General features: G+C 35.0%; 1 protein-coding gene across 1 annotated transcript in view; it reads right to left on the bottom strand.

The window, feature by feature from the left end:
- LOC150093313 (alpha-tocopherol transfer protein-like) overlaps positions 1-4995 on the bottom strand; it is a 69041-nt gene extending 64046 nt beyond the window's left edge. The window contains exon 1 of the mRNA XM_090413310.1: positions 4963-4995. The gene's annotated coding sequence lies outside the window, so the exon portion shown is untranslated. The remainder of the gene's footprint in view (positions 1-4962) is intronic.
- Positions 4996-26106: the final 21111 nt, after the last annotated feature.

Genomic DNA, 26106 nt, shown 5'->3' with positions numbered 1-26106 from the left:
GTGACACGCAATAAATCTGACAACTGGAATAAAACTGTAAAAGTGTGTATTCTCTTTACTTTCTCTTACTCCGATCTATGGTTTCTGTACAAAAGAGAGTAAACGAACATAATATATCGGTGGTCGAAAAACAACTGAAACATCACATGAAAATCAAATTGTTCTGGTTGTTCCCGTTCTGGTTGTCACTGCTAGGAGTACTTTGCAAACACACAGTAGCGAACAAATTAATTCGATCAAGCAGAGTCAAGTTTGTGGTTTGGTTTTTGCTTCAGTTCACAATAATTTTGGTTTCGGTTTAATATTTTCGGTTTTGGTTCAATTCACTATTTTGATTGAGTGCTGCGTGTTTTAACTGTTTCTACGATGTTTATTAATAGTGGAAAGCTGACATTTTAGTCTTTTATTCATTTTGTGTAGCTATAAAATGGATACATCTACAAGAAAGCGTTCAAAGATATGTACTCTTTCTCAGGACACATGCATGACTCAAAGCCAGTGAGTGTGGTGTTGGTCTGGTTACTATTAATGCGATGATTTTAAGGAGGTTTAAGGAGACAGATACCTTTTTTTTCCTGACAGAAAAGGAAAATGTGGGCAAAAAAGGAAAACTACACTTACTCAAGATCGTTTACTAGTTAAGAAAATCAAAATGAATCCAAGATTGTCTGTTGTTGACTTAAATAAAGAATTGGCAACTAGTGGGATTAATGTTTCTGACATGACAGCCCGTCGAAGATTGTTGGAAGCAGAGGAAACTGCTCACAGATTAAAAAAGAAACAACTGTTGACCACGGCTCTGCAGAAAAAGAGGGTCCAGTGGGCAAACGTGTACAAAGATTGGACTGCTAATAATTGGAAGCAGTTCATATTCTCAGATGACAGCCTCTCCAAGGACAGGAATACTTTATGTTTGCAAATCAGCGACTGAGAAGACTTCTCCCTGCCATCTTCAACAAGCTCCTAAACAAACAGGTAAAAAGATGTTCTGGAGTTGTTTTACACATGATCGTCCACGATCACTTGTGCCTGTTGACGGTATGATGAAAAGTGACCAATACATAAACATATTGGAGAAAAGAGTGGTCCCACAGATCCAGAAAGGCAAAGTGCTCAACTTCCAACAGGATCTCGCTCCATGCCACACTTCAGAAAAAAGTAAGAGTTCCTCACAAATCCCAATATTCAATTGCTTCGGTGGCCAAGTAACTCCCCTGACATTAGCCTAATAGAAAATTTGTGAGCCATAGTGAAAAAGAGACTCGGAAAATTCAATTGTGATACAAAGGTTAACTTAATACAATCCATTATAAAGTATGGTTTCGATACAAAAATGTATTCTACGTTAGTAGAGTCCATGCCTAAGCGAATTAATGAACTAATTAGGAACAGAGGAGCACATATAAATTATTAGGTAAAGCTGGAGTTTAAATTTTAATTTTTATTTTCTTGTAAATTAAGTTTTTTCTTTAATATGTGTTTGGAATGATTTATTCGCTACTGTATTCTTCCACAAATCGACAACGGTCGAAGGGAGAAAGAAATATATTCCTTGTCCTAATCAGTTCTAACTATTCTCTCGGGTACTCTATACGAAATGTGAATGCACACTGGGATTGAGTTAAATGGAACGTAGAGATATCCTGATACCTTTAAGACCAGAACAATGGATATCGAGAATCTTCGCTCTAGGACCGTTCCATTCGCGAGTCTAAGAACGGCAACGCATTCAAGGATATTGACTTTGTCGATGTTCTGTGGGCTTTATGAACTGAAGGAAGCTGTAACATGAAAACCGAAGTTCTATCGCTGCATAAAAAGATCCGAAGCATCAACGAACAATCCCGTTGATATTTGTTTTTTTTTTTCCCTTCTTTTTATTATGGGGAGCCCATTCACGAGAGGTTGGTCAGTCTATAGTACGTTAGTACCGTGGATAAAGGATAAGGAACTTATTCACATTTCATTTGAAAAGGTGTGGGTCGTATTCCTTGGGAAACACGTGTGGCGGAAGACTGTTCCAGAGGGCAGCAGTGGAAAGGATAAATAAAGAAGAGAATGAGTAGATATTTGAACTGTGAGAAGGTGTTGGTTAGCTGCTGCATGCATTTGGACGGATTTGCAAGAGAAGTGGTGGAATTATTGATACCGATTCTGAAGAACAGCGGCCATTAAAGTATTTATAGAAGATGCAGGCTGCAGAGGCTGAACGCCCGTGCGTAAGTTGGTGGAGTGTGTTAGTGAGAGAGGGGTCGTTGATCAATCTAACTGCTTTTTTCTGTATAGAACACAGTATTTTCAGAAAGCTCTTAAGGGCACCACCACCAAAGATATGAGAGCAGTATTCAATGGTCGGGAATGTTTAAGAGCTGTACAGAGTAACGCCTCGAGCAAAAGAGAAAGCCTAATTTTTTTTGGAGAAAATAGTTGTGATATGTTTTGTGCCAAGAGAGATTTGAAAGGTGAATCTCATCTTGAATAGAGATTTCAGTATTGTCAAGGATGAGGTTGGAAGAATGGAATTCTTCTTTATGGGAAATGATGCAGAGCTGTGTTTTGCCATTGGAGTTGACAATGTTACCAAATCCCATGGATGAATGCTTTGAATATCGGAACTGAAGGTAGTAGAAGTTAGATTTCTGAATTGAAGGTAGTAGAAGCTAGTTAGAAGTTTCTGAAGACTATGATGATTTTTGGTTGCGGGTTTTGTCAAACGAAAAAGGATGAGTGCAATGTGCTGTCATCAGCAAAACTGTGTACTGGATTATCAGTCAGCTGGAGAAGATAATTTATGTAAAGAAGAAGGAGAGTGGGAGAGAGAGAACAGAGCCTTGTGGAACCCCAGCATTACTTGTATAGATAGAAGAAGCCATCCACCATCACTCGAAGTGAGCGTCCGGCCAGAAAGCTGGCTAGCCAATTGCAGAAATCAGGGGACCGACCGAATGATGGGAGTTTTCCTAATAGGCCTTTGTACCAAACTCGGTCAAAAGCCTTAGATATCAAAAGGAACCACTTGAGATTCGCAAAACCTTTCCAAGGTGTTTGTTCAGAGATGGATGGCGTAGGTTAATAGATCCCCTTCTGATTGACAGTGATGGAATCCATACTGTCGGTCATTTATTAGATGAGAATATTGAAGATGGTGTAGGAGTTGGCCATTGATGGTTCTTTCCATTACTTTAGAAAGAAATGAGGTGAGAGAAATTGGACGGTAGTCTGAAGGTAAGGATTTGTCACCCTTCTTAGGAATAGATTGTATATGGGCTAGTTTCCAGACTGCAAGATAGATACATGTGGAATAAGAAAGTGTAAATAGGCAGCATAAAATGGGAGTCAGCTCTGGCGCACAATTGGAGGGATGGTATCAGGGCCGAGAGATTTTTTTGGTGAGTAAACTCTTTCTGATCTCTTTCTGGCAAAAGATCAAACATAGTATTGAGTGTTGGAAGACATTTACCATAATCAGCTATGCAATAGTTGAAGGATAAGCAGGAAGCCAGGAGGTTGGTTTTTTCTGTGGGTGAAGTCGCAATAATAGTGTTTGGGGTAGTGTTGTGCAGAAGTTAAGGCCAAAAACCTTTAGCTGGAGCCCAGAAGACATGGCTGCCGTTGAGCAGGATGCAAGTTTCGAGCTTTTAGCTCTCTCAAAATCAATTTCGCAGGTCACTTTTATTAAACACAGACAGTTCGTCCCATCTCTCCGTATGATTTTCTTGGGGTCGAAGTTGCACTGTTCAGTGAACCTGCAAATGTCGTCATTTAGCGTTGCGTCTGTTTCCCGAATGGAAATTGAGATGATGGCGTTGTACTGCTTATTTCTTTCCTCGATCATGTCTTGAACTGATTAAACAATGAGATCGCAAAGCTTGCTGGCGTATTATGCGGTAAGCAGATACGCCAACTTCGAGCTGGCGTCTCGAAGCTGCCTTCGAATCCCTCTAAAATTATTATTATTATTATTATTATTATTATTACTTGCCACCTCCAGAGAGTCTCACGACTCTCTTGGGAGATCACTGCATAAACTCTACTCAGCCGCTCTCCACAATCCACCAGTTTGAATATTTTGTCTGTTAAATGCGTGTTCTCCGATTACAAAAGGAAACACGACCTTTTCCGGAAGGAAAATCCTTCCACTTCAGTTTGATACCGGATATTCACATTTCGTTGCAGTGCCGAATATACAGTATATACAGTAAATCAATTATACAGTATTTAAGCGTAGACACACACACACACACAAAATTGTACAGTTGCTAAATAATACTCCTTTACATATCGATTATCGAGAAATGTTTTCTTATTAAGTTTATAGACAGCCAATTTCCTAATATACAAGATTCAAAGTACTGCAATTTAGTACTTTACTTCGACACGTATCCGACTCCAGGAGAGTCGATATAATAATAATAATAATAATAATAATAATAATAATAATAATAATAATAATAATAATAATAATAATAATAATAATTTAGTGAATTAAAGGCTATCGGTCATGCTCTTTCTGAACTATTTTATGTTATGAAATTGTTGAAAGCTGACGTTTACTTACACGCTTGCGATATAATTCGAAGGCAACAAAATTGGCACAATTATTAAATATTTTTGACACAACAAAAATTATAGAAATTTAAATAATTTAAAAATTAAAAACTATATATTGTCTGAAATATGATTAATATGTTTGGAACAAATAGCAAAAGTATTTTAAACCTGTTAGCGAAATATATTACTTCCTCCATAAAATACGCAACCAAACGATGAATTAAAAGAACTGATATTATTACGCTGTGTGACTAGGTTCTACCACTGCATAATAATTGCTCTTTTAATATTGTACTAAACAATAATTATTGCAATTAAATGAATTCATGGATGAAAATGAATACGTGTTTGCAAAGTATAATAAAAAAATTAAATTTTATACAAAATATCACTGGAAAATTCGAAACTTACCCAACTTGGCCGAACTGAGAAAGCTTAATAACATTACCACAATAGTTTATGCTAGTCAACTGTATGCGCATGTACTGTGCTGCCTTAGTAATGAGTGTTGTAGCATATCAGCACGCGATATTATTTACGTCATGCGGTTGTTTTACCGAGACCACCCGAAAGCGAAAGTAGAACTCTCGCTCAGTGGGGGAAATAAAAAAAATAAATAAATAAATAAATAAAAGTTCCTTAAACAGTTAGGTTGTTGACCTATTTTCACCGGGAGTTGGTTACAAGTTATTTGAATAACAAATTAAAACATTTTGGCGTTAAAAGATAACTTCTTTGTACAATAAACATTAACTACAAAAATTACAATATTTAGTGGTTTCTGTTTTAAATACAGTCTCACTGATGGAGTTTGGATGTAGGCCACTATGCCGGAAAACAAACTGTAGGTTCACTGTCACAATAGGACACTCTTTTTAATCTTTACTACAACATATCTTTCTCAGCTGTGATATACTCATTTTGCCTAAAGGTGTCTTTGACAATCAGTTGCAAATACTTGTTGCATTAATCGCGTGCTTCCGCGTATAGGTGAAACATTTCCGTTTTGGTTAGTTTGGTCTACATATATGTATATTAATAGACATACGGCAATATATCATAAAAATTAAAAGTGTAAGATTGTTTACAGCTGCTTGTCTATTTTCTTTTTGCAATCATGAATAACATCTTTGTCCACCTAACAAGTTGAATATGTTTTAAATTTTAAGTAAATTTTAATTTATCGTTTAGAATTTTTTCCATTTTCAAGCAAATTTTCATTTTATGTTTGAATCTTATTTAACTGTAAGATTGAAACATAAAAGTAAAATGTAAGAAATATTTTAATATAATAGTAAAACCTATTAATAAATAAAATTTTGCAGCAGTAATAGTCCCTTGAATTCATTTCGTTTGATTGATCCCACAGTGCGATTATTATTTGAATTAATACTTCGTTCACTGCACATGTACTAAGGACTTTTATTATTATTATTATTATTTTGAAGGGAGGGACATTTTTTCACTATCCGCTTCAGGGAAAATATAATGTGTTTCCTCAACTTGACCACTTTGTCATCATTTATTAATCATATAGGAGGCCAATAGACAGATTTTTTTAAAATAAAAATAAGCTATACAGTAGTGGTAGAATTAAGTAGTAGGGGAGACGGTGAGTGCTTGTAGCGGTGTGGAGTAGAGCCCTCCCGCGATGGGTCTTTGGATTCCTTGGAGATGTCAAGTATAATAATAAGGTTACTTCTGTGTAGCTCAGTGGATGTGGCGTTTGCACACCACCGCGCTAGGCCGCACAAAGGAAGTCTTGGTTTCGAGTCTAGTCGGCGACTAGAGGAAATTTTTCTAAGCCTTTTTTCGACCGGTTCCCGAGTTAGTCGATCTCTGGCACGGGCAAGCAGGTTTTTCCTCCCGGAAACTCGGGTTTTTCGTCCTGTAAACTCAAGAAAATCGACCGTAGAACCCACATTATTTCAGACATTAAATATATTGTGTTAGGGTTAGAGACCACGAGATGGCGGCACATTTGAGCCGTCTCTCTTCACTGCGTACCGCTTAATTAGTGATAGCCTTGGGCCATCTGTCTCTGATTGGGTACCAGTGGAGATTGAATTGCCCACTCAGTCTCCAAAAGTTAGATAGGGCTAAATGGCCTCGCCTACTCCCGTATATATGGGAATAAAAAGGCGTTAGCTGAGCTGAAAATTTCGTAATTAAAAGTAATTAAACGTAAAAGTAAAGCGTTAATTTACAGGTGCCGATTGAAAAAAAATACGACAATAAATATTCATTTAAAAATCGGTTAGTAAAATATAATTATTATAAAAAAGCATCACATTTTTATCTCAGGCCACGGAATGGGCATCGTCACCGCTTCAGTTTTTTACAGTTGGATAAAAAAAATCACAACACTATGATACTGTTGGTCGAAGTATTTGTTAGAATACCATGTGGTAATCTGTTAATTAAACTGGAGCAAATGGGGATAGATATGAAGACCCTGATATGATGTAGGGTTCTATACTTGGTCCACTGCAGTGGTGTAGCTACAGCATCAGGGGCAGACCTACCCCTCCAGCTACGCTACTGGTCCACTGCGTTTTAATTTGTACATGAATGATACTGAATATGACTTAAAGGCTAATATCCAGTTGTCCCGTGATGATGATAAATTAGGAAAAGTAATAATAAATTAAATTTATCTTGCAAGATGACTTGAATAAAATGACACCATGGGTAGAGGATAATGGTTAGATAGAGGAGAATAATCAGGTTGATGTGGTAAATTGTAATGCTATGCACTTCGGGTTGAAGACATTGCAAGCTATGTATTGTATTTTGAAAAGACCAGAGTTCAAATTTCATCTAAGCTACGGGGAACCTTTATAAGGACTTTTCAATGAAAGTGAATTAACTGATCTCATACGGGGGGTTCCCTCCTTGCAACTCGGGGTTTTCATTGCTCAAAAGAGTCAAACAGCCAAAAGAACATAACGCACTACCTTGATAATCTTATTGCTAAGGCCGTAATTTAGTACAGCTCAATCAAGTCAAACATCATCAGTTAAGGTTAGAGGAACACGAGAAAGTGGCTGTTGTCACCCACACTCTCGTCCGCGGTAAGTGAATAAATCCCTTGCGGAGGTAAACTTCACTATCACGTTGACTATGGGTTAGACTTAAAACAATTCTGCCTACTCTCTAAGGAAAATAAAAAGCCGTACAGCTTTATTTGTTTTTTTTTTTAATTAAATATCTCACAGATATATCAATGTTCCAAAGATTTATTATATTGGGAAGCAATATGATATCGTATAAATGTCAACATTTAATTCAGTTAAAAATGTCAGCTAAAATATTAGATAGCAAACGACAACAATATTAATATTTCCGTGATATTTTAGTTCTAATCATTATTAGACATAAATAAATCTGATAAAATAAAAAAATGGAATATTCAGTTTCAAATGAATAATAATAATAATAATAATTATTATTATTATTATTACTCATTTGGAAAAATCACCTTAAATAGCAATTATAATATTCAATTAACTCTTAACAGACTTGATTTAGTCTTCCTTGGAAATGATATTAGCAGGAGTATCACTATATTTAAATACACAAAATATATTTCAACGGAAGTTCTGTAGTTCGCCACAACTAAAGAAAATTTGCTTAACATAACACGAAGCAAAATGGAATCATATTTGTTTCGTTTCGCTGCCGAAGCGTATCGTTTGCTACCCGATTACGTCATCAGTAAGGAAGAATTTCTGTAACCTAAATGAAGTAGTTCATTCGAAATAAATATCAAGTACGTGTAAATTGTACATGCATTTCGTTTTAACCAAAATAGTAATTGTCTTCAGTGTAAAAAGTAAACACTGAAATGGGAACATATTACAAGATTTAATTCTGCATGAAATAAAAAAATAATAATTTTTTATTTCATGCAGAATAAGAATAAATTTCATAATTTTTTTTTCAAAAGAAACATTTTTTTTAATACGTTTTAATTTGAAAATTAGTTTTCATTTGAAAATTAGATACTAACAATTGGGTTTCAGACGCAATTATTTACAACGCTACCTTAAAATAAACTGCTAGCAGTACGAGACTCTTGCTAAGAGAACAACCTCGGGCAAATGCTACTTCAGGCGTTTTACCTTTTTGAACCCGGACATCAGCGTTAACAATTGAAGAAAAAGTATTTCCGAGGTAGGACAGTAATGTTAATAAGCGCGAAACTTGTTTGGTGTAAGTACATTATTGATTAGAATTATAATGGTATAAAAAATAAAATAAAATAAATTTTAAAAAAAGAAATCTGGCAAGATAGTGAATGTTTACAGACAATAAATCAAACCCCAAACTACCATCGCTTTGAATCTTTAACGCGGAAGTTTTCTTGAGAAAATAGTTCCGCAAAACAAAGTAGGGAAATGGGGTAACCTTCAAAACTTCTTCCTCAACTTAATTTATGCTGAATAAAAAATAAGGATTTCAACGCTTCATACTAGGTGCGTAACTAGCATTTTTTTTTTATGTCACTCCCACTCACGAACTATTTTGTTAATTTTTATTTATTTTTACATGACTGGAAATTCTGCTCTACAGCCAAAAACATGGAACTGTTTCACCTCATTTCAGGCCTTCAATAAACAGAACTGAAGTCTCTCAATGGACAATGAATTCACCTCCCACCTAAAAACAAACGTCCATACCTACGACTGAATTCGAATGCCTCGTTTATGCAGTGCAAATAAGTAATTTAAAATAAATAAATAAACAGGCTTTTATCTCCGGTCAATCAACTGTTTGAAACTCTTTCGTAACATTTCAATCGATCCATCTATTCCACATCCTAGAGGTCCTTATTCTTCGAAAACTTATTATTAATTATTATCATCATCATCATCATCATACAGGTATATCCATGGACTCAAAAGACTCATCGTGGGATATCCATGATTGTTAAATTCATTCACTGATGAAGCATCCGCAAACATCTCTGGCAACCCATCCCACCCATTTACCACACTCCAAGCAAAAAAAATCTAGTCCTAACACCCTTGCTAACCACACTTTTACACAGCTTCCACTGGTGACCCCTTCATCTCGCCCTTCTTTTCATGTAATGAAATAAGTCTGCAATCTCAGTCCTATAAATCCCCTTTAATAACTTAAAGGGTTCTATCATGTCTCCTCTTTGTCGCCTGTCAGCTAATTTTTGAAACCCACAGACCATCAATCTATTTTCACAGGGAGCGTTTCACAGACATACCACAATCTTTGTCACTCGCCTCTGGAGAATCTTCTCCACAACTTCTTCATCCCCACGGAATCGGGCATGAAGTAGTTGAGGTAGTCCAAATGTGTCCATATTAAAGTCTTTTATAGGGGAATAAGAAAAAAACCTCTATATCCCTGCTTGTTAAGCTTGTTAATATGTTCTTCAACAACCACGTAATCAGATGTGCTGTTTAGGTCACCTTCGCAATATGCCCTCTAAACTTCAACTCACTATCCATGATCATACCCAAATGACTGGCTTCGTCAGTTTCCTCCAATTCAGTTCCATCAATACAGTACACAGCTTGTGATAGTTTTCCCATTTACCTTTGCCCATACTGCTTGTCTGTTTAAGTCTTCCTGCAAGTTGTCTGCATCACCATCATTTACCATAGCTCTTCCCAGTTTAGCATAATCAGCAAACAACTTAATATTTCCTGTCAAATCAATTCCTATATCATTGATACACAAATTAAACAACAGAGGACCAATACTGAGCCCTATGGTACACTACTGGTTACTTGCCTTCTCCTGGACTCAATTCCTACGTAAACCACTCTTTAATATCTGTCCATCAGCCACCCTCTAATCCAAATCACCAAGTTCATATTCATCCTCATTTGTTCCAGTCTATACAACAGACTTCTGTGTGGAATCTTGTCAAATGCTTTTCCAAAATCTAACAATATCACTGAGTAGTCATTTCCCTTTTACGAACTCCAATTTCACTTCATTATAAAAAAGTAATCAAATTATTAAGGCAAGACCTACCCTTCAAAAAACCATGCTGTCCATCATAGAGTATCATATGCCTATTCAGCCAGTTCTGGATTCTCTTACACCAATTCCTTTAATATCTTAATCACCATTCCTGAGATGCTGGTTGGCCTATAATTTGCTGCTTCTGTTTTGGAGCCTCCTTTATGCAATGGGACTATTTTCTCCTCTTTCCACTTTATTGATATCTTTCCAGTACTGAAGCTTACATTAAACAGCTTGGTCAGTAGAGCCGATAATTCCCTTGCATATTGTCATAATACATGGGCTGATACGCCATTTAATTCCATGGGTCTGCTTGCATTGAGGTTGTGCAATATTTTAAGCACCTCCATTTCTTCAATCTCTATTTTCCTATCAGTCAACGTCACATTTGGCATTGTAATATCACCTCGTAGATGGCACACCTCTACAAAACGCTTACTCAGTAATTCAAGTATTTCGTTGGTTACCTCCCCACCATCAGCACTTTTTAAGGTCATCCTTCCATAGTCATTCTTCCTTTTACTTGTCACATAGCGAAAGAACTCTTTAGGTTTTCTTTTGGCCTCATCAGCTGGCTTTTGTCTCACAGTTAGCTTTAGCCTTCCTTATCATACTGGTCACCCTTCTTGTCTGTGCCTTATACTGTAAATAGACACATTGATCACCTTTTTGTTTATAATCCCCCTCATTAAGCAGGCGTTGCAGAAAAATGAAGCTAGCAGCAGATGCTACTTTCTTCAAACACCGCTTGACCACCTCCCATGCACCACCAACAAATCTTCCCTTCAAATTCTTACCCCATGGCTCTATTGAAAGCTGACTTCTCAGGCTGTCATAATCACCTGCTTTGTAATTCCCCATATATCCCTTCTTAACACAAAATTCTGCATGCCTGGCAATATTCCGGGTCAAGACTACAAAAGCACTTTCTTCGAGAGGAGGAAGCATGATTACATTAGTTAGTTTAGTTCTGTTAATTTGAACTGTATGTAAATAATAAAAATAAATCTGCAGGGAGTAGTTCAGAGTTTTTAACCCGACTTTGTGAAATCGGTGTAATAATAATATGGAAGACAACTGGATCCATCTCGTGTTCCTGATCTTAATCTGTATTATTTCTTGGAATATTGTGAGTTCTGTGATCGATGAATAATACTGCAGTACCTTAAGCTTTGGTTAAACGTTCGAGGCTAAAGATCCAGCTAAAGACTAAGACGCCATCATATACAGTATATAACACCAGAGAGAAAGTTGGCATCCCATTTTCGGAAAGACAGATGACAAAGCATAAACAGGATTTTACTTAAGGTAATAAATTTCTGAACTTAATTTGCACAATCAATTCAAACAAATATTATTTGTTCAAAGTGACTTTCACTGTAAATCTAGTTATACACAACAGTCACGTATTGATCGAGAAATTTCCATGTAGCTGAAGAGTGGACTGTTAATAGACTTCCCCCTTAAGAAACAACCGAATGATAATTTCATAATAAAAGTTTATCGTCCATCACTGGAACAATCTTTTTGTTAATAAGCCGCATGACATTTCTTTTATGAGACAAAAAAGCGATATGACGTCATTAACTGCACATAAATGGAATGTTAGTTATAAGGAAATATTAATATTTTACTTTATTCTCTCATTAAGCTTTTCTTTCCAGTAAGTACATTCAGTGGCGTACCCAGGGAGGAAAGGGCATCACCACCCACCCCCCAAAAAGGAAAAAAAAAACACTAGAAAATTTTCCAAAAATCTTTTCCTAATTAAAATTCATGTTTTCATTTATGTTGTGTCGTGTCTTCTATTTCTATACCCCATAGCTCTCGGGAATCACGGCTGTTGTGAAAGCAATGCGAACGAGGTAGTGCTGGGGCAGATCGAGCGCTACTTTCTTTGCCCGAGTCGGGCCAGAGGAGATCATGAGTATCATGTATTGGCGATCACTGCAGATGCTCAGTCATAGGTCGTATACAATGCGTATGTGTATTCTCAAATTGTCAACTCAACTCGCCCCCCCTCCCAAGATTAAATCCTGAGTGCGCCACTGGATATATTATAACCCAGATGTGTTGGGTTCATGACAGAACACACGATGCACATTAAAACAATTATATCCATTATACCCATAAGACACTCCACAATGATTCATTTCTTACACTACCACTGGATTCATATGCGATTAATCCAATTCTTCGTTGGATTTCTGGTTATTGAAATAACTTGTAGCATTCAAGGAACACATCTATTATTAGTAAGAACTCATTATCTTTCTTTTTATCATTTGCATATTCAGTGGACAACTTTTGCAAAGTCTCTAAGTACGCACATATACATAAAAGTGCTTTAAGCATCTCGTATCCACGAACTACGCAGTATTATTTCCTGCTATCTTCGCTCTTATGCACAGCATATTTCCTGGTGATACATCAACCAAAAACACATCATTCAGTGTGTATACATTCGCCCATGGACACCTTTTCCGTATTCGTGGGAACATTTAAGTAAGAATATTTACAATGAACTGTTGTGTAGCTGAATCCAGTTAACCGTAAAGTTACTGATTGTGCATCAGCATACGAAGACAATTTTATATTCTCTTCCTGTAGATTCGTATAATGTTGGTAGTAAATAAACGTTTAGTGACAGTTGCAATGAGGGGGACTGTAATGGAAAAAGGAAAAACCATCAACAACTATTATGAAGAACTTTTCCTCACAATATTCTTTCCTAATTAGTACATCACGAAATATGAAATATGTCTCTCTCTCTCTCTCTCTCTGTGTGTGTGTGTGTGTGTGTGTGTGTGTGTGTGTGTGTGTGTGTGTGTGTGTGTGTGTGTGTGTGTGTGTGTGTGTGTGTGTGTGTGTGTGTGTGTGTGTGTGTGTGTGTGCGTGCGCGTGCGCGTGTGCGTGTGCGTGCGTGCGCGCGTGTATCTTCAATTTTCATATATGATGTATGTATATTTTTTTTTCTGTCCTATGATCATATTTTTTTTTCTGTCCTGGCAACGTCCATATGAAACATTTAACTCTTATACTAGCTCAAGGATGTTACTAACTTCTGAATTTCTTCTGTTAGAAAACCAAAGGGATATTTAGTGTTCATTATTTAGCACATATCAGGAACCGACCTGTCTTTACAGCAGCGGAACACAGAAAGCAAAAGAGAGTTAGAGAACTGTGGCAACGATAAGAACAACAGCTAGACCAATAACCACCAGACAGATGCTTAATGTGCGTACCTCTTTAGCAGAGAGCATTAGCCAAGTAATTATTAGGTACGAACCCATCATCTGTTTGAATCCATGAATCCATCACTACACTCGACTGATTGTCATTGCCAGTTCTGTTTTAAGTAATAGAGCAGGTAGACGAATGTGGGATAGTGCGTGTGCAGCATGAAAATTCAGGTCGTGTTATGGACCATGAGTCATTAACATAACTTGAATGGCTCAAGAACGGTATCAAAATCTTGACGCTAGACGGCAAGATACTTCTGATCTCTTGTTTTTTTTTAGAGAAAGATTGAAGAAACCTTGTTATTTGAAGGGGAGTTGGATAGTCCCATATGGAGATTGCAGGGTTCTCCTCCTGGGAACATACAAAGCCAAACTGGCAAGAGAAGACGCATATTTAACAGACATAATAGGTAGCTCCATATATGACTTCATAGCTTTAATTGCTTGTGTACGCTGTGGTTCCCACTAAAACAAATCAAACCAAACCAGAGTAAACATGGCGCACTAGTCTGATGGTAAAAATAAATAAAGAAAGAAATAAAAAACACTTTAAATTATTCATTCTGTTCTCAAAGATCTAACAGTTTTATTATTATTATGGGAACAAAAGTCCATTTAGGTCCAGAAAATTAACTCCATGAATTACCCAATATCCATCTTTATGCAGCTATGTGTAGCTTTACTGCCAAAGATGAATTCGAACACCATTTTATACTTGGAAGGGAAAAAAACTGTTCAGAGGAAAACCAACGCATCAACCCGATTATAACCAACCAAATATTTCACTCGATCTAAAATTTTAAAAATACGACAATTTCCATCCATCTTGGTAATGAAATATTTGGTATCTACATACACACGTCAGTACTAGTCTAGTCTACAGAAAGAGCCAAAATATAGTAGAAATATCCCCATGCTAACATGATATCATAAGCAATGGTATTTATATTTGTGATAGATGGAAAAGTTTGCAAATAGCGAGATTGTAAGCATAAATAAGATAATAAATAGTAGAGCAACGGTCTTTGGCATTGCGAGAATGGTATGGTGAACAAAAAACTTAAACTTGCAGAAACTATCAACAGATGCGAGAAACAAACAAAGAATTGGACATAATCATACAGTCTAATAAAGGTGCTGGTAGGTTAAATGACCATGAGGAATGTATTTGAACACACTATATCATGAACACTGTCCCGCAGGGACATGACAACAACAAAAACATTGCGGATATCACGCTGATTCCCAGGCACACTTTAGGTCCCTTAATAAGAGGACTGAATAGGGCTATTTACCTGAACCATTAGTTAGAAAGACATTGATCTTCGTTAAGTGGAATTCCTTTTACTATACATGTCATTTACAGTGATAATTGTCTCGGCAAATAATTAGCAATAAATAATAAAATAATTAGCAGTAAATTGCGCAATGACCTCCCCACTAGATCAGTGAACGTTTGTGTATGTCATGTACATTAATTTTGTTAAAATATGAATATGTCAAATGTGATGAGATATGACTACAATATCTAAAATCTAAAATAATTTCGAAACATGAATATAATGACAGTACATTTATTAACTACATAGTGTAAATTGCACACCAAAGGAGACTCTCCTAACCGCAGGCGTTTATAAAATGGTTTATCAGTTTGTCAGATCTCCCCCAAAACTGAATGAGGAAAATGTAATTAAGTTACGTGAAAGTGCAAATTGATTGAAATACGTAAATCAGTTGAAGAAATGAGGGAACACTCACTGTCCCACTTGTAAAGTGTGCTAAGTTGAATTCATACTCTCTCTCTCTCTGTGTGAGATGATGAATTCCTTCTGGACTATTAAGTCATAAAACTTTTCCGCTGGTTATTGCGTGCTAAGAAATATTAGATGTCACGCCATGTTACGTGTGATAGGTTGCACATAAAATGAGGTATCTTAATGATGGTAAATCGTTAATCATCAAGACCATCTAGTCGGCTAAAACGCATGAGAATGTTCGTGATGTTGTCAAACATTTAGTAGTACTAATCTTCCTCTACTTCCAGTGAAAATAATGAAGGAAGGAACGAAGTATTTTCATGTTGGGACAAAAAGGAAATAGTCCACGACCTGTCCTGTATTATTTTCGTATTTTCTTGCTGGAGTTTCAACTATATGAGTCACTACAATTGACAATTGGCGGGGAGGGGAGGGGAGAAAAGACTATTAAGACAATAAATTAGAGGTGTCTGTCAAATACCTTTCAGGCTATTCGTCAAGGAAGCGAATAATTCTGTTCGCTCCATGTAAAGACAATGTTCCACTGGAAAATTAGGTCAATAAATTGCAGCTTTGCAATGAACGAGTTTGAGCACACAATAGGGAGTGAAGTGTGTGTGTGTTTATGCTTTAAAACTCGATGAAAAGTAAAACTGACATAGCGTTATTTTTTCTTCAATACAGATCAAGGCTTGCCAAGATTCATGCTACTTGCGGAACCGCTTCAAACCGGAAATAAGGTTGTTAACCCTTTCCGGTTCATCTAGTATGTCCTATTTCCACTTTTCTCAGGAGCCTACGTAGAATAACTGGTGAATGTAAACAAGCTTCAGATAGGAAAAAGTCCTTTGACTTGATGTTGTTACTTTTTCTTATCATCTCTCTCTCTCTCTCTCTCTCTCTCTCTCTCTCATGCATGGCAATCGAAACTTGTGCAATTATTTTACGAACAATATCATTTTAAATCAATAACAGTTCGCTAATGGTATCTTATTACTTTTATGTTAGACCAAATCACTCTCTGAGACTTGCTATGACTTAAGCAGAGCGATAGAGTTTAAACATTGCTATCTATGGTTCTTTTTACATTAAGTAAATATTTAAATAAATAAATAAAAAAAACATTAAAAAAAAGATTTACTGTTTTGCTGGAGACCTGCTGGTTTGATAGTTTGACAGAGATTAGGGAAATAGAAAACCACTTCAAAATACGTTCTGTTGTCTTTAGAACTTATTATGTAATGTTAAAAATAATAAGTAAGCAATAGCTTTACTTAATTCATATATAAATATCATATTTTATTAATAGTACTCGTGTAACCTTGTGGTATCTATGAAGCCTGGTTTCAAGAATAAAGACTTCCGGGTTCGGTTCGATTTTTTCTAGACCTTTTTTTTTTTTTTTTCAATTCAGTTAGTTGATCTTTGACGCAGGTAAATAAATATAATGGCCTAGCGTCAGATCACCACCTTGATTACTGGACTGGCTTACAAAGGTTGTTTGGTCTCTGCAACAGAGTTCCCGGATTATCGTCCTCAATCCATCCATCCATGGTACCAATGTACGAGAATTTTACTCTTTCGAGGGAAAGATACACATAAAAAAGGGGATTTTTTTTTTCTGGAAGAAACTCGATTTTCTAAATAACGCAACTCTGAAAAAATGACCGGGGAACGGACGATATAATACCAATTGGAATTAGAAACACAAGATGGCGGATTATTCTCGTCTCCTTCACCTATATGTGGCAAAAAGGGCTTTTCAAGCTAAGGCGATTAACTCATACTTAGGACTAGAGTACTCTGTCTTTTTATTCCAATAAAAAGAAGATAGACGATTTATTTATTTGCTTATTTATTTATAATATAAGGACAGGTATCTCAAAAATGTCTAAATAAACTAAAAATTCAAGATCAAGACACAATTCTCACGATTGTGTCTTGATATTGAAGTATTAAAATACAAAATAATAAGTATGTATTTTATACAAAATAGGCGACCGATGCTTGCTTCTAAAACATTGAAAAGTGTTCTAAATCATAAGAAAATGCAAAATAATAAGTATGTATTTTATACAAAATAGGCGACCGATGCTTGCTTCTAAAACATTGAAAAGTGTTCTAAATCATAAGAAAATGCATACTTTCGGGGTGAATTTCAATATTTATGTGCAGCATGACTAATAAAGCATTAACATGGCGATTCCAATTATTGTTGCAGGAAGACTCTTCCTTGTGCTTAGATTGTCTTTCTGTCTTCCCAAATGATAATAATAATAGTCAATATTTTTAATATTTTGTTACTTCATATTTCTTCTAGGACTTTGAATGAAATGTGACGCGGATGAATTATAAAGATAATATAACAAGATAACGTCTTCTGCATATACATAAAAAAATTAAAATACTAAGTACTGTTGAAAAGTGGCAGCATGGGCTTAACTGAAAGAGATAATATTATCAAACAAACAGATTAAAAAAAAAAAAAAAAAGCATTCCATCATCGTCTATGTTCTGAAAACTATTTTCACCCTCCATTGATGAATAAGAACTAACGAAATGAATTGAATTAATACATACTTTACCCTTCCCTTTGGGATAAAAATAGACCCGTGTCTTTCGTTAAATAAAGTGAAGACACAAGAGGGGGGTCGTACCCCACTGGAAAAAAAAATCTCTCCCAGCAAGGCAGGATTGGCTAATAATAGTGCTACCGATAAAGACAAAAGCATGTACACCATAGTCGGTCTACGCCTCCCCCCCCCCCATCCCCTCGTCCACGTGTTCAAAATATTATTAAAGTCTTATACTGGAATAGGTCCCATCTTTTAATCTTTTTCAAGTTAAAGAATAGGAAACGTATTTTTTGAACCCACTCAAAAATTTTGCAATGTTAGATGTCACCAGGAAGTTACATCCAACATCTACTTCCGCGAAAAATTTCAATAACCCCCCTTAGGAAGTAGGCAAACATTTTAATCTCTCAGCCAGCTTGGCTGTGACACTCTCATTCATACACTGCTGTAATAAAAACAGGTAGGGTTTCAAAAGTAAAAAAAAAAAAAAAAAAACTCCTTCCCCATATGTTTGTCCAAATTTGACACTGCATTTTTGGTGTCTGTAATTTAAGAAATATATATATAAAAAAAAAACTACATTAAGATATAAGTTGTCAGTCACAGATGACGGAAGTTTGCATATGGAATAAGTCGTTTGTTCATTTTTGCCTTGTTATTCCTCTCAAACACTCCAAATGTTTCCAGCAGGAGGGGGGGGGGAGTAGGTGCCGTTAGACGCCTACTCCATAGAACCTTCTGCTTCCTTACTCTTTCACTATTGTTTGGCAGGTTTAATTAGACACCCTATAGAGCGAAACGTGATCTACAACAAATAGGCCTAACACACATGCTAATATAAGAATAACAAGGTAACCTACAATAGTACAAGAGGTGGCAGGTTAAGACGGAAATGTCAGGCGATATATGAAAGATAATATGAGAGAAAGATGGAAAAAAAAAAAGAGGAGAAAAACCTGAAATGTGTGAAAGAAAGGGTGATTGACAGAGAGGATAAGAGCCACGATATTTGTAAGTAACACTTACCTGTATAATATCAGCCACGAATACGATAGCAGTCTTAGTAGCTCGTGTTTCGCTGTTAACTGTTCTGGATTCAATGTTATGTTCGGATGCAAATTCTTCTTAAAAAACTCCACCTGTACAAACTTCTCTCACCGTCATTGGTTAGCGCGGTCGCAGCTTGAACAAAATATTTTAACACATCGAAGTAAGAAACGCAAAAGTAGATCACTTTCTTTTACTTCCAGGTACTTACCAGCTTAATGAGACGTGGTAATGGCACCCCTTCTCTTCTACCAACCCCCCCACCGGTCTTTTTTTTTATGCATGCGGAAAAAAGCGGAATTATCTTTCTTCACGGTCAGTTATTCCGGCAATAAAAATACACAGGGAACCTTATTGGCATGTACGGAAAGTATCTGTCAATACATCCGCACTCTTCCCCATTCCTTGTAGACAGAGGAAGGAAACGGAACACTACCCGTGTCAAATACCGTTTCTTCCTGGTTTTGAACACATTTAAAGATTACATTATCTCAAGTATCGTTTTGATTTTATAGCCTGAGGATGACTGTTTAAAACGCATCGAAACGTCACTTATCCGTTATTGCAATTCAGCTAACGTTTCCAATTATTGTATTGAAAACTTTGAATCTTCCAGAGTCAGTCAATAAAATAGTAAATATCTTCGAATTTGTTTGATTTCACATCCCATTATATTTAATAGTGTTTCTCTGTTAGAAAAGTTTGAACGATGGCATGCAGTATGGGGAAACTTGAATGCTTAATTTGAGGAAATGGGACCCCCCACCCCCCACCCACTGAGAAGCTCATTTCCTACTTGGGCACACTCTATGCAATAGAGAGCATTTAGGTTATTGACTACTTTCAACAGACCTTCCTCTGATTCAAAGTGTGTGCTGGTTTACATTTGAATATAACTTGAGTATTTATTATAGAACACCTGGAGGAAACTGTTGGAGAAAACGGAATACAACAATTAAATCATTTATAGAGAAAACACTAATAAACTATACGAATCTTACATTAGAACCACTCTGGAAGGCTAACAGTATAAGAGTTATTCATATTGGCGAGTCAGCAAATAACTGAACAAACCAAATATAGTTCATAAAAAGTGGCAATGAAGCCTTAATTCTTAAAATATTTGTCATTTCCTCAAATAGCGCTCAATGGACTACTTCGGGAAATGAAAAAGATGAATTTAAAAAAAATTGATCATTCGTTGTTATTACGAACATGAAATCTTATAATGGTGATGATGATCAAATTTTTATAACAATAAAAATTATAAAATTGTCATCATCAAATTATTATTATTATTATTATTATTATTATTATTATTATTATTATTATTATTATTATTATTATTATTATTATTATTATTAAGATAGACCTCCAGGAAGTCAGAGACTCATCCCAGGAGGCCACATACTACACGCACTAGCTATCATACTTATTCTTGAATTCATTGACAGGGTTTGATCTCATAACATCCAAAGGCAATCTGTTCCAATCACGCACTATTCTATGTGAGAAAAATCTAACCCTTACCCCCTTCTTAGCAACATTCGTTCTCAGTTTCCACGGATGCCTTCTTGTCTTTTCTCCACCTTCATAAAATGAAAAATTCCATCAACTGTGTGGCACTTTCAGAAGTTTGTTAGTCTCAAAATCCACTTCATGTCTTCATAATCCTGATATCATTTTGGACACTCTCCTTTGCACTCTCTCCACTGTATCAGAATCAGTACGGAAACCAGGACAACCAGACCTGCGCACAATAGTCCAAGTGAGGTCTTATCAAGACCTTGAAAAGAAATAAAATGACTTCCTTATCTTTACACGTCAAGATTCGTTTCAGAATTGCAATTATCTTTTGAGTTGTATTTGCAATCTTTGAACTTCAACTTCCTGTCTAACACTATAAGATCCCTAGCATGAGCAGTTTCTTGTAACATAATCCCACCAATATAATACGACATTAGATATCTGATCACACCAAAGTGCATGATCTTGCGTTCATTAACGTTGAACTGACACCCATTTTCCCATGCCCACAATTCCAGCCAATTCAAATCATTCTGCAAAGACTGCATATCAGCAGCATTCCTGATTACCCTACCTATCTTTGCATCATCGGTAAATAGCTGTATGTCGCCTGTCAAATTCTTCCCAATATCATTAATGTACAGATTGAATAACAATGGACTAGAGAGTGATCCTTGAGACAAATCACTGTTACCTCGAACCTAGAAAATTGACACCATTATACACGATTTTTTGATATCTGTCAGTCAGTCTTCCTCTTATCCACGTTTTCCTTCCTTTCATTCTCATCCGTCCCTTAAGAGTGGTTGAGTCCCCTAATGAGGACTCAACCACTCTTAAGCCCTCTGATGAGGACTCAACGAATGCATTTATTGAGTATTCATGGCCGTTGATCCGTGTGTGTGTGTGTGTTCAAGGGTCAGTTTCGTTGTGATGAAGAAAGAAAAACTCAACAATCCGGTTAAAAACCCTCTATATCTGTATGAGACCGGCTAACTACCATTTTATTCGAAAGAGACCAGATAAAGATTCTTCACGCCATGGACAGGATTCGAACCTAGGTCTTTCCGACTAAAGGGCTTCGTCTATACCAACTGATCTACGGAGGCTCAACTTATCCATGCCAATAGACCATATTCCAATCCCATATTCTTCAATTTATGTAATAGCCTTCCATGCCCTATTCTGTCAAAAGCCGTAGTAAACGAAGAACTTGATAAGGCGAACTGTATACGTTCGCCTTGTCAAGTTCAATGGTAACATCGTTATAGAATGTGAACAAGTTGCTCAAACATGACCTTCCTTTAGTAAGCCGATGCTCTTCATTGCAAAATTTTATTAACATAAAATTTCGATGTGCTTAAACAGTACAAAGAAGTATACTTCTTTTAATCCTTTAAACGTTTAAATGTTTGTATGTGTATTGAAATGTATATTGTGATCCTTAAAAAAAAAGTAGTAGAGATGACCCTAAAAATTATACAAGTATGAGCATACTAAAATCCTGTTACAAAATATGCAGCAGAATTTTAAATAACAAACTAATAAGATATTCCGAAAACTTTATTTTAGAAGTAGAAAATGGATTTAGAAAAGGACGATCATGCATAGACCCAGCCTTTTGCCTAAAATTAATAATAAAGAAAAGAAGAGAATACAATTTAGAAATACATATTGCATTTATTGACTTTGAAAAAGCATTTGATGAAGTTAAAAGAAGCATTTTATTTAACATATTAAAAGAAAGACAAATACCAAATAATATCCTAATAGCTATCACAAGTATATATGAAAATAATCAAATGCAAATAAGATTAAATCACGAGCTATCATATACGAGAGAAATAAACCAAGGGGTCCGACAGGGATATCCCCTCTCAGCAACTCTTTTTAATATCTACTTAAATGAAATAATAATAAAATGGAATAAAAATGTACATCCAGGAATTAAACTTTCTCCTATAGTAAACTTAAACACTCTCCTCTTTGCCGATGACCAAATAATAATTATAAATTTTGAAGATAACTTGCAGGAAGATATTTTAAATTTAAATGAAATAGCCAAAGGTTATGGAATGTTAATAACAACAGAAAAATACAAAATGATGGCCTTTAAGGTGACGAGATCCGCAAAGAACTAAAATAGTAATAGATAACAAGATTTTAGAACAGGTGAATTCATTTAACTACGTAGGATGTATGATTACATATGAAAATGAAAAACATATAAACCTGAAAATTGCAAAATATTTAAAAATAACAGGTGTAATTAACTCTATATTTAAACCAAACCTAGTTCAAAAACAAACCAGACTAAAAGTATACAATACATTAGCCCTACCGGTCTTAATGTATGGAAGCGAAATCTGGACAATAAAACAAAAAGACAAACAAAGATTAACAACAGCAGAAATGAAGTTTATGAGAAAAACTGCAAAGTATACCCTATTTGATCAATCACAAAAGAAACGAAGAAATTATGAAAGAATTAAACCAAGAACCAGTAATAGAAAAAATTAAAAAATATAAACATAAATGGATGAAACACGTTCAAAGAATGAAAACAGAAAGATTACCAAAAAAAGCCTTAAAGTACAAGCCATTAGGAAAAAGAAAACCAGGACGTCCTCTTAAGAGATTCAACGATGAGGCCGAAACTAAGACCGAAACAGGCCACTCTAGGCCTAAATCCTTGACACGCATGATGATGATGATGATGATGTTTATTGAAAATATAATAAGTACTATTAAATAACGAACCGTTCAATAAGTTTTTGTGTTATCGCCAGGAGTTATTTTTCATAGAGGTAGTGGTTGCTTAAAAGCAACTTGGGTTTTTACATCCAAAGCCAACTGACATTATGGACGAAAACGTGAGATCACTAAAACAGTACAATTACCAGATATGCAAACGTTTGTGATGAAATAGAATAGTCTATTGAGATTCCCGACATGAGTTCATTTATTTAATAAAATTTATTTCATTTTCAATAAACACCGTCTGTTTTTTATGAGAGTTTAAAAAAGCATTTACGTCTTTTAAATAACACTGCATAGTTCGTTGGCGAATGTAAGAAATGTCGATAAAAATTTTAAAAACATAAACTAATTTTTAAAAATATATTAAACAATTTAAAAAAAACGGAAATTATGTTTTCCAGTCGCATTTAGAATATTAAAATGGTACATTATGCTAAGAAGGAAACACGGAGGCTTAGTGTAAGCCTTAAAGATTATATTCTGAAAAATCCTTCCTTCTTTCTTACAAAGTCTTAGTAATTCTGAAAATTCCAAGGAAGAACGATTACAGAAATATTTCATAAATGTTCGAGCATTGAAGGAAAAAACAGACTTCCGTTTGTGTGATACTACTGCAGCAGTGTGAGGAAAAAAAAAAAACCTATAAAATTTCTTAGAGGAAGCAAGCTTTTGCCACTTCATCTTATTCATCTCATTTCGTTTTCAGTATAACTCCTCCAAATGCAACATTTAATAAACAAATAAATAAAACTGTGAAACACATCATTCCTTTAAACATCTGAATTACTTCTCACGAGTATTTCAGTGCACGTCCAGACAATGGCATTGGTTACCATGGTAACGGACTATTGGGATATCTTCCTGGCTAGGAGCAATTGTCACATTTCTCATTTTATCACAAGAAATGCACTTCATATAACATCATCGATCAGCCGTTAATCCCTCTTTCCACTTTGAAAACAAGTCTGGGAGTGCCTTGTCGCTGTTTCCTTATTCTGCTACTGAAATATCTCAAGAAAAGTGAGTTTTTCTAACTATTCTCGTTAAACTTTTATCAATTTCTCCATTCTGTAACTCACAGAGGTGCCAACAATATACTCGTGACTATGCTGAGAATGGTTGAGTCTTAAAAGTTTTATTATTTGTTTTCTGAAGTTTATTTATTTATTTTCTTATTTTGGACTCTTCATACTATTTTAGCTTCGCTTTAATTTATTTAATATTTATTTATTTATTTAATATTTATTTATTTATTTTTATTTTTTAATTTAATATTTATTTATTTATTTTTATTTTTTAATTTAATATTTATTTATTTATTTTTTTAAATTTAATATTTATTTATTTATTTTTATTTTTTTATTTAATATTTATTTATTTAATATTTAATTTCCTTGTTATTTGCAGCTTTTCTCGTAATTTTTCTAATTTTTTTTTTTTCCCTCGTCATTTTCCCCATTTTCCCCTACACTTTTCTCCAATTTCTCATTTTTCGTTCAGTTTTTATAATCTTCTTGGTTTTGGTTCTAATTTGTATACTTTTAGAAATTTCCACTTTATCTGTCTGCATTAGTAGGGTATTGGGGATTTAAATAAATAAATTTCTAACCCTTTTTTATATGACACGTAATGTTGTTCTGGAAATTCGTTTTTGATATAAAGATTTTTTGAAATAATATGAAATTGTTATGAGTGCGTGTAATAGGCACATAGCAAACTTCATACAACTTAACCGGCAAAAGACAATAATAATTTCGACTCTAGCCTCGATTTCAGGTTATTTATTTTGAAATAATATTTATGATTATAAATCTGTCGTTTGAGGGCGCCAATTTCCAAGATTGAAATATCATAATTGTTAGGTTAAGTGAGTTTTGCATCAACATAATAAAATGCGATTACTTTCTATAATAACTTTATTATTGTTATTATTATTACGTGACGCCTTTAGGGATTCTAAGGATTCCTCGTTAGAGGGCACCCTACTCCACTAAACACAACTCACCGTCTCTTACGAATCCTCCAACTACATAACACTACTATCATCAACATACAGCGCTATCTACCGCCGACCACCACCAATAGTATTTTTTTGTTTGCATAAAAAATCTATAATAAATCTGCTGCGAAATATTATACACTATTTATGTTTACCCCGGGTACAAATAAAGTGTAAAAAATAAAATCCCTTAACATCCAGTTTTTGTCTCTTTTATTTTTAATGAAATGCTCATATTATTAGTTATATTTTGTATGATTATATTTCTATGTTGTTCCTTTATTTAAATTATTTTATCTCAATATTATTTATCTCTTTATTTTTTATTCTTTGTTATAAGTTTTAAATATTTTATTTGTAATATATTCCACAATACCATTCTAATATTTAGTGTTTTCTGTTTTCTTTAACAGAAAAATAAACTCGTCATTTATTTCTATTAAAAAAAAAAAAGAATATGAACCAAGAAATACTGCTTTTCCTGATAATTTTAGTTTCGTACGTAGCTGCCCATCGAGGTGAATTGGATCAGCAGTGGGAAAATTTCAAAGTAAGAAATACATTCACTATTTGGTTTTGTGATTAGTTTCGAAAATAACAAAGTGAGTACATTTACCACATATGCAGTGTTATAG

This window comes from Typopeltis vanoorti, chromosome 24 (genome assembly GCF_054136105.1).
Source record: "Typopeltis vanoorti isolate ZY-2024b chromosome 24, IOZ_Tvanoo_1.0, whole genome shotgun sequence".
Classification (NCBI taxonomy): Eukaryota; Metazoa; Arthropoda; class Arachnida; order Uropygi; family Thelyphonidae; genus Typopeltis; species Typopeltis vanoorti.
The sequence above is the reverse complement of the archived record's forward strand: the minus strand, read 5'-3'. Positions and strand labels throughout refer to the sequence as shown.